The sequence below is a fragment of the Euprymna scolopes genome, chromosome 41, assembly GCF_053919585.1.
Source record: "Euprymna scolopes isolate OS-2025 chromosome 41, ASM5391958v1, whole genome shotgun sequence".
Taxonomy (NCBI): domain Eukaryota; kingdom Metazoa; phylum Mollusca; class Cephalopoda; order Sepiida; family Sepiolidae; genus Euprymna; species Euprymna scolopes.
In genome coordinates, this window is record NC_136522.1 from 55,085,205 (window position 1) to 55,100,233 (window position 15,029).

The 15,029-nt window shown below is 34.5% G+C and overlaps 1 protein-coding gene and 1 pseudogene across 1 annotated transcript in view; one reads left to right on the forward strand and one right to left on the reverse strand.

The window, feature by feature from the left end:
* Positions 1 to 15,029, reverse strand: part of LOC145266525 (carbonic anhydrase-related protein 10-like) — an 892,910-nt gene that overhangs the window by 470,422 nt on the left and 407,459 nt on the right. The gene's annotated exons all lie outside the window — the stretch shown is intronic.
* On the forward strand, positions 1,071 to 1,207 carry LOC145266774 (U2 spliceosomal RNA; annotated as a pseudogene).

Genomic DNA, 15,029 nt, shown 5'->3' on the forward strand with positions numbered 1-15,029 from the left:
GATGGTGCTGGTCATTTCATAGTTCGTCACGGAGCTCAGCAGGGGGATAGAAAACTCATAAACAAAGAAAGTATAAAACATATATTGTTATTCTTATATATGAACTGTAGTATATACCCGTGTGATAACTTCTGAGACAATATGACAGTTAAAACGTCGATATCATATTCTCTGACTAAACAATAATACCTACAATTTATACGTTTTTATCGTAATCCCGTTATAAGAATGGTATCTCTCATAAAATATATAACATATGCCACGTTTTAATATATCTTCCAACATCATACAACATAGAGCCGATATGGCGTCGGTTATAATCAGCTACGTGTCGGCATGTGTGGGCCTAGTCATCTTTACGGGCAGCATTCCCACCTTCATTAATAGCGAGCAGAACCTATGCTGCTAAAAATTGAACGCTTCACAAAATAACAAACCAAGCATTAATTTTTAGTCGCGTGCAAGCGACTTTATAAGTCACTCCGTCGGTCGGTCGGTCTCTCGGTAACACTTTTGTGCTTGGCCTTTTTGGTTAAGATCAAACGCCTCTTGTTAATAGATGCGGTTCCTAGCTTTTTAAGCTTTTCTTGGCCTTCGGGACGGGATCGAAGTGTAGTATCTGTCCCGGCAGATACTGCAAGCAAAGACCATATGTGGGGGGCAGCCCCACATATAATACTTTGGTCAATGTAGGGGCAACCCTTCATACTAATTGTCACTGTCAAGCTCCCCTTCTCCCGGAGAGTTGGTCCTCATTTCCCCTTTACTCCTCACATTAAAAATCGGCCTTGTGCCTAATTTGCTCGGTGGAGGGAGCAAATAAATACCCTTTTCTTGGTCTTTTGTCAAAGATCAAAGTGTAGTATTTGTTCTGGCAGATATTGCAAGCAAAGATCATATGTGGGAGCAACGCCAAATATAAGACCTTGGTCAATGTAGGGGCAACCCTTCATACCAATTGTCACTATCCAGCTCCCCTTCTCCCCGGGGAGTTGTCCCCATTTCCCCTTTACTCCTCACATACAAAATCGGCCTTGTGACTTATTTGCTCGGTGGGGGAGCAAATAAATACCCTTTTCTTGGCCTTTTGGCCAAGATCCAAGTGTAGTATCTGTTCTTACTACAGTCTGTACTTATGTTCCTAACTTTGTGATATAAAGTGGAGGATCAATTTCTGTATTAATTTAATGTAAAATGATCACCTACTTAACAACCAGTCAGTCTCAAAGACATTCAAGTCATTCTCCATATTATTCAAGTTGTTTTTGAAGGATTCTAGTTATTTTTTTAAGCATTCGAGTCATTCGTAAGGTCATTCAATTCATCCTTAAGTTCATTAAAGTCATTCTAAGTCATTTGCTGTTTATTTAAGTCATTTCAGTCCATTCTTCGGGCATTTTAGTTTATCTTTAAGAATCCCATGTCAATCCTACATTCAGGCATTCATTCATTACACGAGAGCACGCGACTAATGGCTATCGGCCTTGTTTATAAAAACATAAATTTATTTATTTTCAGAATTAAGAAGCATTTGGAAACACGACAGTTTAGACCCGTCTGTTGCCATCGGAATCTCAGCTTCAGCTGTTTACAATTACAATTATTATTTTGTGTGTGTGTGCGTGCGTGTGTGTGTGTGTGTGTGTGTGTGTGTGTGTGTGTGTGTGTGTGCACAACAAGCATAGTGACTAGTTTATTTGCGTTTGACCTTTCGAAGTCTCGAGTCTCGGATAATTTTTACACTGCTGAGTTTCGTGAACACCTGTCAGTAAAACCTGGTTGATATATCCTCGCATTTTGAAAATCAAACAGCACCTGCATTACATGTGTGTGCGTCCTCGTGAGAGCAAGTTTGGCTCAAGGCGGAAAAAAGAATGGAGCCCAGTCCCCCTCGAAAAGGGCTCTCACCCACTGTGCTACACTAAGAATGAAAAATTATCTTTCGGAGAAGAAATAAAAAAAAAATAAATATATACTAGTTTGTTTTTTTTTTGTAGCATCTGAAACACACACACATTTTTTTCTTTTTCGCATACTGATTTACATTCCCTACAAAAAGTTCCGGCTTTTCCGCTTCCAATTAATCTTTCCAAGGCTAACATATATGCAAGATCGAAAATAAGCTAGATTCGTATTACCTGCTAGCGTGATTCGACAGGACATACTTTGGAGATATGTAAATCGAGGCGTTAACTTTAGCTGTTATCGCCATGATGTTTTAGAGGCAATCATGATCATCGATTATATTGCGCTTTTCATTTCCTTTTGTTCTTTTTTAATTTTTTTTTGTTTTGTTTTGCTGGGCAAACTACTAGCATGCGTTGTTAAATTGCAGAGGGCTGAACTGAAAACTTCGGAGATCAGAGATGAGAGAGAGGTCGCGTCATCAGATTCGTTCTCCATTACACATAATTAGAAATGGATGGTCCTTGATCTGAACATAGCCTGTGATTATCGTGATTGTTTTGCGCGGGAAACAACTAAAACAAATAAACAAGAAACATGATTACGTGTCGCACACTTTTCACATGTATGTGTAAGATTAAGATGCGAAAAGCAATAATGAGCGAAATAGTTAGAAGACAATGATATGAGTAACAGAATTTTAGAACAGAAAAGAGGAACAAAAGGAAAATACGATAAAAAGAAAATGTATGGGACCAGAGAGAGGAATAGCGAAAGAGTACAAAGAGTATACAGAGAGGGCCGTTGGCTTGTTTGGTTTAACGGCATATCAACTCTTTTCTCATATTTAATGGCAAATTCTCTAATTTTGACCTTCTTTTTAGCTTTCAAGTTTATCTTCTCTTCTTCTGTATATAAATAAAATGAACTCATTTTTTCTCGTCGGATTTTGACCTTAATAGGATAAAAAATCAAGATATTTCATGCAAATATAATATGCACAAACGGCAGAACAATATCTGAGGTGTGTTATAGGCTTATTATTTCTCAAATTCCTCGATAATCTTAGATTTCTATACTTTTTCTGCTGAGAAGTCACCGCCAAAATCGGTTAAGATCAATGGAAGTGGTAAAATATTTTCTCTTCTAATAAATTCCTCCTCCCCCTGCCACCACTTAACACCGTTTGGGGATCGTTCACAAGGAACAGTTGAGGAGAGAACACCGGTTTGGCTTCGTAGTTCTTTCATGTGAAGTTATTTAAAATCACTAAACTAAGCTGCAGTGCTCTGTGGCGTAGTGGTTAGCGCGCTGGACAATTCACATTATATTTTCGCGTTCGCGCCGACCTACCTTATTTTTTTATTTATTTTTTTTCCTAAACAACTGGAATGGACTTTTCTTGGTGGCCGAACGGTGCAGATGTTTTTTTTTTTTTTTTTTTCACACTTTATTTTCCTACTTTTACTCATGACTCCGGGTGTGATCCTTCCTACTTACCTACCATAAGATTTTTTAAAACTCCCCCCCCCCCAGTCCCAGAAACAAACACTCGGGCAACGCCGGGTACCTCCGCTAGTTTTTAATATTTTACAATTAATTAGCAATGTCATATCTCTACTATTATATAAAACTCACTTGGGGTGTGCGTGGTTGAGAGAGTCTCTTTCTCATATGTTCCGAAAAGGCAGAGCCTACCTTTTGCAAACTTCATAGAAAGTTAATTTATATGTCTGGCAGTGTTCTTAGATATTTATTGTACAGGAAAAAAGCATCCGATAAGTATAGAAAATCGAAAACATCAGGTATTTAAAATGTATTTCTCTTACAGATATAACATTTAAAAAAAATGCACGGGAATATTTTACATTACACCGCACAAGGGTGATTAAAAAATCAGTAAATAAAAAATGGCAGCTCTATTAAAATCTGAAAATATAGCTAAATGATAGACCATTCGATTACATATCGAATGGTCTGCGGTTCGAGTCCGGTTTTACCTGACGATTTTTTTTTTTATATTTTCTTATTTATGAGTTGAATTTATGATAGAAGAGATACCATTTAAAATCGCCGCAAATAATATCTTCGTTTGTATATTTTAAAACTAAGCATTAATCAGAAGTGAACTTTCTACGGCGTTCATCGAGAAACTCAAATATTAGCTGACGTTATATTGTAAACACATAGACAGAAATTTGATGAACGACTTTGAAAAACTCAATTGCCAATGGGAAAAAAGAATATACCAACGTTTGCTACACTTAAAGTCAAGAAGACGGTAGATCAGGATTTGGTAATAGCAGAGAGGATAAAGTAAATAAGATGAGTCGTTGCGAAGAAATTGAGATTATAGGGAGAAAGAGCGAAATAAAGAAGAACAGATATTGAGAGGATAGGGAGAAAGAGCGAAATAAAGAAGAAAAGATATTGAGATTATAGGGAGAAAGAGCGAAATAAAGAAGAACAGATATTGAGATTATAGGGAGAAAGAGCGAAATAAAGAAGAAATATATCGGGATTATAGGGAGAAAGAGCGAAATAAAGAAGAAAAGATATGGGGATTATAGGGAGAAAGAGCGAAATAAAGAAGAAATATATTGGGATTATAGGGAGAAAGAGCGAAATAAAGAAGAAAAGATATGGAGATTATAGGGAGAAAGAGCGAAATAAAGAAGAAAAGAAATTGAGATTATAGGAAGAAAGAGCGAAATAAAGAAGAAAAGATATGGAGATTATAGGGAGAAATAGCGAAATAAAGAAGAAAAGATATTGAAATTATAGGAAGAAAGAGCGAAATAAAGAAGAAAAGATATTGAGATTATAGGGAGAAAGAGCGAAATAAAGAAGAACAGATATTGAGATTATAGGGAGAAAGAGCGAAATAAAGAAGAAAAGATATTGAGATTATAGGGAGAAAGAGCGAAATAAAGCAGAACAGATATTGAGATAATAGGGAGAAAGAGCGAAATAAAGAAGAACAGATATTGAGATTATAGGGAGAAAGAGCGAAATAAAGAAGAAAAGATATTGAGATTATAGGGAGAAAGAGCGAAATAAAGGAGAAAAGATATTGAAATTATAGGAAGAAAGAGCGAAATAAAGAAGAAAAGATATTGAGATTATAGGGAGAAAGAGCGAAATAAAGAAGAAAAGATATTGAAATTATAGGGAGAAAGAGCGAAATAAAGAAGAAAATATATTGAGATTATAGGGAGAAAGAGCGAAATAAAGAAGAAAAGATATCGGGATTATAGGGAGAAAGAGCGAAATAAAGAAGAAAAGATATTGAGATTATAGGGAGAAAGAGCGAAATAAAGAAGAAAAGATATTGAGATTATAGGGAGAAAGAGCGAAATAAAGCAGAACAGATATTGAGATAATAGGGAGAAAGAGCGAAATAAAGAAGAACAGATATTGAGATTATAGGGAGAAAGAGCGAAATAAAGAAGAAAAGATATTGAGATTATAGGGAGAAAGAGCGAAATAAAGAAGAAAAGAAATTGAGATTATAGCCAGAAAGAGCGAAATAAAGAAGAAAAGATACTGAGATTATAGGGAGAAAGAGCGAAATAAAGAAGAAAAGATATTGAAATTATAGGAAGAAAGAGCGAAATAAAGAAGAAAAGATATTGGAATTATAGGGAGAAAGAGCGAAATAAAGAAGAAAAGATATTGAGATTATAGGAAGAAAGAGCGAAATAAAGAAGAAAAGATATTGAGATTATAGGGTGAAAGAGCGAAATAAAGAAGAACAGATATTGAGATTATAGGGAGAAAGAGCGAAATAAAGAAGAAAAGATATTGAGATTATAGGGAGAAAGAGCGAAATAAAGCAGAACAGATATTGAGATAATAGGGAGAAAGAGCGAAATAAAGAAGAACAGATATTGAGATTATAGGGAGAAAGAGCGAAATAAAGAAGAAAAGATATTGAGATAATAGGGAGAAAGAGCGAAATAAAGAAGAACAGATATTGAGATTATAGGGAGAAAGAGCGAAATAAAGAAGAAAAGATATTGAGATTATAGGGAGAAAGAGCGAAATAAAGAAGAAAAGATATTGGGATTATAGGGATAAAGAGCGAAATAAAGAAGAAAAGATATTGAGATAATAGGGAGAAAGAGCGAAATAAAGCAGAACAGATATTGAGATTATAGGGAGAAAGAGCGAAATAAAGAAGAAATATATTGGGATTATAGGGAGAAAGAGCGAAATAAAGCAGAACAGATATTGAGATTATAGGGAGAAAGAGCGAAATAAAGAAGAAATATATTGGGATTATAGGGAGAAAGAGCGAAATAAAGAAGAACAGATATTGAGATTATAGGGAGAAAGAGCGAAATAAAGAAGAAATATATTGGGATTATAGGGAGAAAGAGCGAAATAAAGAAGAACAGATATTGAGATTATAGGGAGAAAGAGCGAAATAAAGAAGAAAAGATATTGAGATTATAGGGAGAAAGAGCGAAATAAAGAAGAAAAGATATTGGGATTATAGGGAGAAAGAGCGAAATAAAGAAGAAAAGATATTGAGATAATAGGGAGAAAGAGCGAAATAAAGCAGAACAGATATTGAGATTATAGGGAGAAAGAGCGAAATAAAGAAGAAATATATTGGGATTATAGGGAGAAAGAGCGAAATAAAGCAGAACAGATATTGAGATTATAGGGAGAAAGAGCGAAATAAAGAAGAAATATATTGGGATTATAGGGAGAAAGAGCGAAATAAAGCAGAACAGATATTGAGATTATAGGGAGAAAGAGCGAAATAAAGAAGAAATATATTGGGATTATAGGGAGAAAGAGCGAAATAAAGAAGAACAGATATTGAGATTATAGGGAGAAAGAGCGAAATAAAGAAGAAAAGATATTGAGATTATAGGGAGAAAGAGCGAAATAAAGAAGAAAAGATATTGGGATTATAGGGATAAAGAGCGAAATAAAGAAGAAAAGATATTGAGATAATAGGGAGAAAGAGCGAAATAAAGCAGAACAGATATTGAGATTATAGGGAGAAAGAGCGAAATAAAGAAGAAATATATTGGGATTATAGGGAGAAAGAGCGAAATAAAGAAGAACAGATATTGAGATTATAGGGAGAAAGAGCGAAATAAAGAAGAAATATATTGGGATTATAGGGAGAAAGAGCGAAATAAAGAAGAAATATATTGGGATTATAGGGAGAAAGAGCGAAATAAAGAAGAACAGATATTGAGATTATAGGGAGAAAGAGCGAAATAAAGAAGAAATATATTGGGATTATAGGGAGAAAGAGCGAAATAAAGAAGAACAGATATTGAGATTATAGGGAGAAAGAGCGAAATAAAGAAGAAATATATTGGGATTATAGGGAGAAAGAGCGAAATAAAGAAGAACAGATATTGAGATTATAGGGAGAAAGAGCGAAATAAAGAAGAACAGATATTGAGATAATAGGGTGAAAGAGCGAAATAAAGCAGAACAGATATTGAGATTATAGGGAGAAAGAGCGAAATAAAGAAGAAATATATTGGGATTATAGGGAGAAAGAGCGAAATAAAGAAGAACAGATATTGAGATTATAGGGAGAAAGAGCGAAATAAAGAAGAAATATATTGGGATTATAGGGAGAAAGAGCGAAATAAAGCAGAAATATATTGGGATTATAGGGAGAAAGAGCGAAATAAAGCAGAACAGATATTGAGATTATAGGGAGAAAGAGCGAAATAAAGAAGAAATATATTGGGATTATAGGGAGAAAGAGCGAAATAAAGAAGAACAGATATTGAGATTATAGGGAGAAAGAGCGAAATAAAGAAGAAATATATTGGGATTATAGGGAGAAAGAGCGAAATAAAGAAGAAAAGATATTGAGATTATAGGGAGAAAGAGCGAAATAAAGAAGAAAAGATATTGAGATTATAGGGAGAAAGAGCGAAATAAAGAAGAAAAGATATTGGGATTATAGGGATAAATAGCGAAATAAAGAAGAAAAGATATTGAGATAATAGGGAGAAAGAGCGAAATAAAGCAGAACAGATATTGAGATTATAGGGAGAAAGAGCGAAATAAAGAAGAAATATATTGGGATTATAGGGAGAAAGAGCGAAATAAAGAAGAACAGATATTGAGATTATAGGGAGAAAGAGCGAAATAAAGAAGAAATATATTGGGATTATAGGGAGAAAGAGCGAAATAAAGAAGAACAGATATTGAGATTATAGGGAGAAAGAGCGAAATAAAGAAGAAATATATCGGGATTATAGGGAGAAAGAGCGAAATAAAGAAGAAAAGATATTGAGATTATAGGGAGAAAGAGCGAAATAAAGAAGAAATATATTGGGATTATAGGGAGAAAGAGCGAAATAAAGAAGAACAGATATTGGGATTATAGGGAGAAAGAGCGAAATAAAGAAGAAAAGATATTGAGATTATAGGGAGAAAGAGCGAAATAAAGAAGAAAAGATATTGAGATTATATGGAGAAAGAGCGAAATAAAGAAGAACAGATATTGAGATTATAGGGAGAAAGAGCGAAATAAAGAAGAAAAGATATTGAGATTATAGGGAGAAAGAGCGAAATGAAGAAGAAAAGATATTGAGATTATAGGGAGAAAGAGCGAAATAAAGAAGAAAAGATATTGAGATTATAGGGAGAAAGAGCGAAATAAAGAAGAACAGAGATTGAGATTATATGGAGAAAGAGCGAAATAAAGAAGAACAGATATTGAGATTATAGGCAGAAAGAGCGAAATAAAGAAGTAATATACTGGGATTATAGGGAGAAAGAGCGAAATAAAGAAGAACAGATATTGAGATTATAGGGAGAAAGAGCGAAATAAAGAAGAACAGATATTGAGATTATAGGGAGAAAGAGCGAAATAAAGAAGAACAGATATTGAGATTATAGGCAGAAAGAGCGAAATAAAGAAGTAATATACTGGGATTATAGGGAGAAAGAGCGAAATAAAGAAGAACAGATATTGAGATTATAGGGAGAAAGAGCGAAATAAAGAAGAACAGATATTGAGATTATAGGGAGAAAGAGCGAAATAAAGAAGAAAAGATATTGAGATTATAGGGAGAAAGAGCGAAATAAAGAAGAACAGATATTGAGATTATAGGCAGAAAGAGCGAAATAAAGAAGTAATATACTGGGATTATAGGGAGAAAGAGCGAAATAAAGAAGAACAGATATGGAGATTATAGGGAGAAAGAGCGAAATAAAGAAGAACAGAGATTGAGATTATAGGGAGAAAGAGCGAAATAAAGAAGAACAGATATTGAGATTATAGGGAGAAAGAGCGAAATAAAGAAGAAAAGAATGCTATATGGAGAAGGAGAAAAAGGGAAGGTAAAAAAAAGAATATTAAAAAATGGGAAGAGATAGTCTATGTTTACATAGACATTGTATTCTATAATAGTACAATGTAAATATATGTTTTAACCCACACATGTATTGACTTGAGTTTATAGTGAAACCATTCTATAAAAGCCAACATATCGCAACAAAAGTTCCAAAAGTTATACTTTTCTTTTCTTTTTATACAACGGAGTCACCACTTATAATGGTCCGGAGATTTTGTGAATTGGATTATTTAGAGAGACAGTTCATCAAGTACTTGTTTTCGTTGGGCTTGAAGACAATCACATATTAGTCAGCTGAAAAGCAGGCAAACGGAAGGGAATTACACAGGCGTGCAGTTCTAAGAAAAGAAGCTGTGTTCATGGAATTTACGTTTAGGTTTAGGCACAGATAAAGAGTGTGGGAAATTATTGATAGTAGTTTTGGCTAGACGAGTATTTATCGTGGAAAATTGGCAAGGGGGGACCATAGATTAAAGCCCAGACGAGCACTTGACATGAAAATAACGATAAAGCAGAGACAGGCTCGCAAGGTCTCTGCTGTGGGAAAGAGGTTGCAGGGAAAAGAAAAGCGCATTCCCCACTAAGATACGAAGTCTATTTGATCAGCTGCTTCTAATAACTCCTGTCCAGATGTGGCAACAGTACTCCATCATTGGCCGTGCTTAGTTTAAAACAAGGTATGCGTCAAATGTATAAAGTTCGACCAAAAACATGTGTCGGATGAGAGGAGTAATGATAAAATAAATGTAGGAAGGTCTACGCAGCGTCTTCATGTAATACTTGCTGTATTTCTGTTTTCTTATAATTTTATACGATAGGCGTAAAAATGGTTATGGCACATGTTTTGTTTTTATTTTCATCAAATGTATAAGTGTTACAGAGAGAGAGAGAGACAGAGAGAGAGAGAGAGGGGGAGAGAGAGAGAGAGAGGAGAGTAAACGTGGAGGTAGACACGTTTACCAGAACCGAAGGTCAGCTGACCAAAATACGTATGTGTGACGTGGTTGGCTAGATCTGCAGATTTGATTTGAGCTTTGAAGAGGACGGACGTTTTTCCGTGGTCTCCCCCTATTAACTGGGGAGGGGGGAGACGAACGCTGACGTGTGTGAAGAAGAACCACACAAGCGATTTTACTTCCACTTCTGCAGGATCTCTGGGGAAAGTGAAATAAAAACTATAAAACCATTTCATCGTCTTGGAGTGATAAATCTTCGTCAAACAGGTATCAAGTCTCCCTCCAGGATGAGAAATACCCAGATGGTCCAACAGCGAGAAGAAGCAGAGGTAGGTTCAGAAATTACATGTCACACACACGATTCCCTTTATGATAATCAAACACGCAACCATTATATTAGAGACAAACACACGAATACATTTTGATGTTATACACCAAACGTAAAACATATACTTTTGGAAATTGCATTGTTATGACAACAAAACGCATGCATTCATGATCTTAAAGTTTCATATCTCTTTTAAAGATATTGACGGCGTGATGCTCAAAGAAAGCAACCCCTGTCATAATCGTATATAAGTAGCACAGAAAATCATGGTGACTATGTAGCATATTAATTTATAGAATACAAGAGGCCGATTATTTTAAAAGTACCTCTACCGGCTTGGTAGTCCTTCAACATTGTTTAGTTAAAAAATAGAAAACTTTGCTTCCAGAACTCCCCTTCTTACGGCAAAGCTCTCTACGCTTGCCCAAACACAGGCGTTATCATCGCTGGCAAAATGGAATTTAGAATAATTGTGGTAATATAGAAAAACAAAATTCTGGCCACAAAGTGACGCTCATTTTAATGTTGCCACTTCTGTCTTCGTGGCTCTTAAACGTTTCGAGATAAGAAAAATACGAGGCTTTATGTGTAGAATGGCCCTCATATAACAGTCATCCTTCATTACTGACCAAAGTTCATTGAGAATAGTGGTTACTATATGAGAAAATAAATTCTGAAAGAGTGAAAACCTACTCGTTTTACTGGTTCCGGTCCAGTTTTCTTAGCTCTTTAACTTGTGAAGTTAAACAATAGGAGGTTTCACGGTTGGAACGACCTTCATATATTCTAACATACACATTAAAAGATCAGCTCCTTCCCAGATGTGGCAACAGTACTCCATCCTTGGACGTACCTGGCTCTTATATAGATAGAGAATTGCATCAGCAGTGTGGTATTTACTGGATCGATAGAAGGATGTCATCAGTTCTCTAGCGGCCTTGGCAACGAATTTAATGTATGTGTTTCCTTTAAGATCATAAGTAAAGGTAAAACCCAGAAGCTTGTCAAAACATGGGGCCTCCCCCAAGACGAGAGCCATTTATTTCAGTTTATGCTAGATGGGGATCAAAGCGTTGATTGTATAAAGATAGAAGCTTGGTTTTAGATGCATTAAAAGTAACAAGCCACCTCTTTCCCCATTGTATCACTTGCTTAAGATCAGGGTAGAGATAATCAGATAAAGAAAACATATACACTGCGTCTAATTTAACTAGCCGTACTTAGTGGATTGCTAGACGTTTTATAATGGCTACGTGTTCTGAAACAGTAAAAGGCCGTTCGTTGTAATGGTTCCACTTCCCTTATAGTAGCTCTTAAACTTGTGGAGTTAAACGATAGGACGCTTCACTTTTGGAACGACCTTCGGATATTCTCACATACGCATTACATATACACTGCGTCTAGTTTAACTAGCCATACTATGTCGATATCTAGACGTTATATAATGGCTACGTATTCTGAAACAGTAAAAAAAAAAACGCTCGTTGTAAGTACCGCTACAGTTTGTGTAGCTCTTCAACATTTAGAGTTAAACAATAGGATACTTCACTTTTGAAACGACCTTCGTATATTCTAACATACGCATTACATATACACTGCGTCTAGTTAAACTAGCCGTACTAAGTCGATAGCTAGACGTTATATAATGGCTACGTGTAATTTCCAAGGGAATTAAACATGTTTTGACGGATGATTAATGCGAGTACAAATTGTTTGTTATGTCTTTTTTTTTCTTACTCTCTATCTCTAATCGTGATTACAAGAAGATGAACACGAATTCAGTTTCGCTTTTGTGCGTCGGACAAAAGTCTAGAAACGACGACGTGCTTTCCGAGCAAACACTGATAGAAGTTCCTCATTTAAATGTTTTATTTTGCAGCGGATAAATTGTATTTGCGATTCCCTAAGCGATGCAAGTCGAGAGAATCGAGAGATAGAGAAAATAGAGACGCGCAGAAACAAAGGCCGGAATATGGACAAAAAATCGGTTGAAAAAAATGTTAAAAAAACAAACAAACAAAGAATGAAAAAAAAAGAAGAAAACCGAAAGACGGACCATATATATATATATATATATATATATATATATATATATATATATATATATATATATATATATATATATATATATATATATATATATAGTTCTTTTTGAAATGCGAATTATGTTTGGTCATGACCAGACGAAGATAACGAAAAACAAGTGTAATGAAGATGTCAATATAATTCTTGAAAGTGAAAAAAATAATAATAAAATGATATATATAAACGCACACACACACGTATTTAGATATGTGTGCGTGTGTGTTAGTTTATATATATATATATATATATATATACATATATATATATATACGTTTATGAAGAAAAAAATAATAAAAAGAGGGACACAAGTAGAGATCGATATGCACACACACACACACATGAATACATTGTGTGTATATATATATGTGTGTGTGTGTGTGTGGATGAATATGTATATAGAGAGATACATAGATAGATCGAGGCAATTACACATTAATATATGTGTACACATACATATATATATATATATATGTGTGTGTGGGTGAATACAGTGTGCATATTAAAATTTGCACACATACACACACACACGTATATATATATATATATATATATGTGTGTGTGTGTGGTGTGTGTGTGTGTGAAATAAAATAAAAAAGCAAAATCCGATCCCGCAGTTAGCTAAATCCTACCATCTGATGAGAAGGAACGTATTTCTACGTAACTCCGCGGATTAAGGACGATCCACTTATGTAATGTCTCCTTTTCAAATTAAATATGTTTTAACTCTTTTTCGAAGTGTTTTTAATATGTTTAATTAACTCTTTGCTCTTATATATATATATACATATATATATATATATATATATATATATATATATATATATATAATATAATATAAAGCTGAACGTCTGTGTGTGTGTATATATATATATATATATATATATAATATAAAGCTGAACGTCTGTGCGTATATATATGTATAATATAAGGCTGAACGTCTGTGGTCACGAATAGGCTCCTATATGGTTAACTATTATAGAAACTGATCTCATATAATGATAGAAGATGTATCGAGACACAGAAATGGGTATGCTTGATCTGGCAAAACAGTGGCTCATTAAAATTGTGGGGTCTGCGTTCGCACCTGGTCCACAAAGTATGGAACTAAAAGAATGAAAAATGGAAAGAAAAAAAACGTTTACAAGTGTTTTTGGTATAGATATACATAATGTTTTAACTTTTATAGGGCGGGTATAATAAGATTGTGGGATCTGCGTTCGCGCCTGGCTTTCATAGAATGGAAATAGGCACAAATTTTAATAAAGACTTTTCATATCTATCTTCTTAAGTATACTTGGATAATTAGGTTTCAGTTTGAAGAAATATGTTATAAGAAAATTATGGGATGTTCGTTCGCGCCTGACCTCCATAGAATGGAAATATGTCACAAAGTTTAACAAGGTTTTTAATATAGATCCACAGAATATTGTGATAAGTTTTTCAGTGTGAACAGGTATGGTATAATAAATTAGTTATGAGTTCAAAACAAGACTGTACACTAAAAAGTCAAATTAAAAATTCACGACAAAATATCGTCAAGCTGGAATTATTTCATCTCCTACTCCTTTCCATAAAAAGGGTAGATTGTACTTCCCTTAGCACAATTCGATCCTAGAACAACCTGCTCGTTGCATTGAATACAATAATGCCGAACTGTTCGTTTTATTATCCGATGTATTAAAAAAAAACTAAAAAAAAAAACTGGGGATGTCCTAGAGAATTCTACAAACGGCAAAGAAAATATGCATAGACATAAACAAAGAAAATAAATGAATTCATGTTATCTTTTGTTCCTATCTGGATATTTTTGCCTGTTTTAAATTAGATTTAATTGCTTCATATTGCTCTCAAACACTGGGATTTGTTCGAGATGTTTTGCAAACAAGATGGCGGCTAGTCGTCTTCATCATCGGAAACAAACTTGCTGCCATAGTGAACGTTACTCAATTCGTTAAAACCGAATATTCAATAATAAAATAGAGTATTTAATACTATTTGTAAACACCAATTAGCCAGTTTGGTACAAAAAAAAAACTTTATATTAGATATGGCAATAAATATTTATTGTACCAAATTCCTACAATAATTCCCTACACTTGTTTAATAAAGGAATTTTAAATTGTTGTAGACTCGTAAAAATCAGTATGTTGCTTCTTTTCATTTTTACTGAACAATCTTTATGATTTCAGGTTCAAATACACAACCACGGGAGAATTGGGAGAATCTAGATCATCTTGCATGAATCAGCCATCAGTTTTCTGTCGCGTGCAAGCGACTCTATAAGTCACTCCATAGGTCGGTCTGTCTGTCGGTTTGTCGATCGATCGGTCTGCCCGTAACACTTTTGTGCTTGGCCTTTTTGGTTAATACATGCTGTTCTTAGCTTTTTAAGATTTTCTTGGCCTT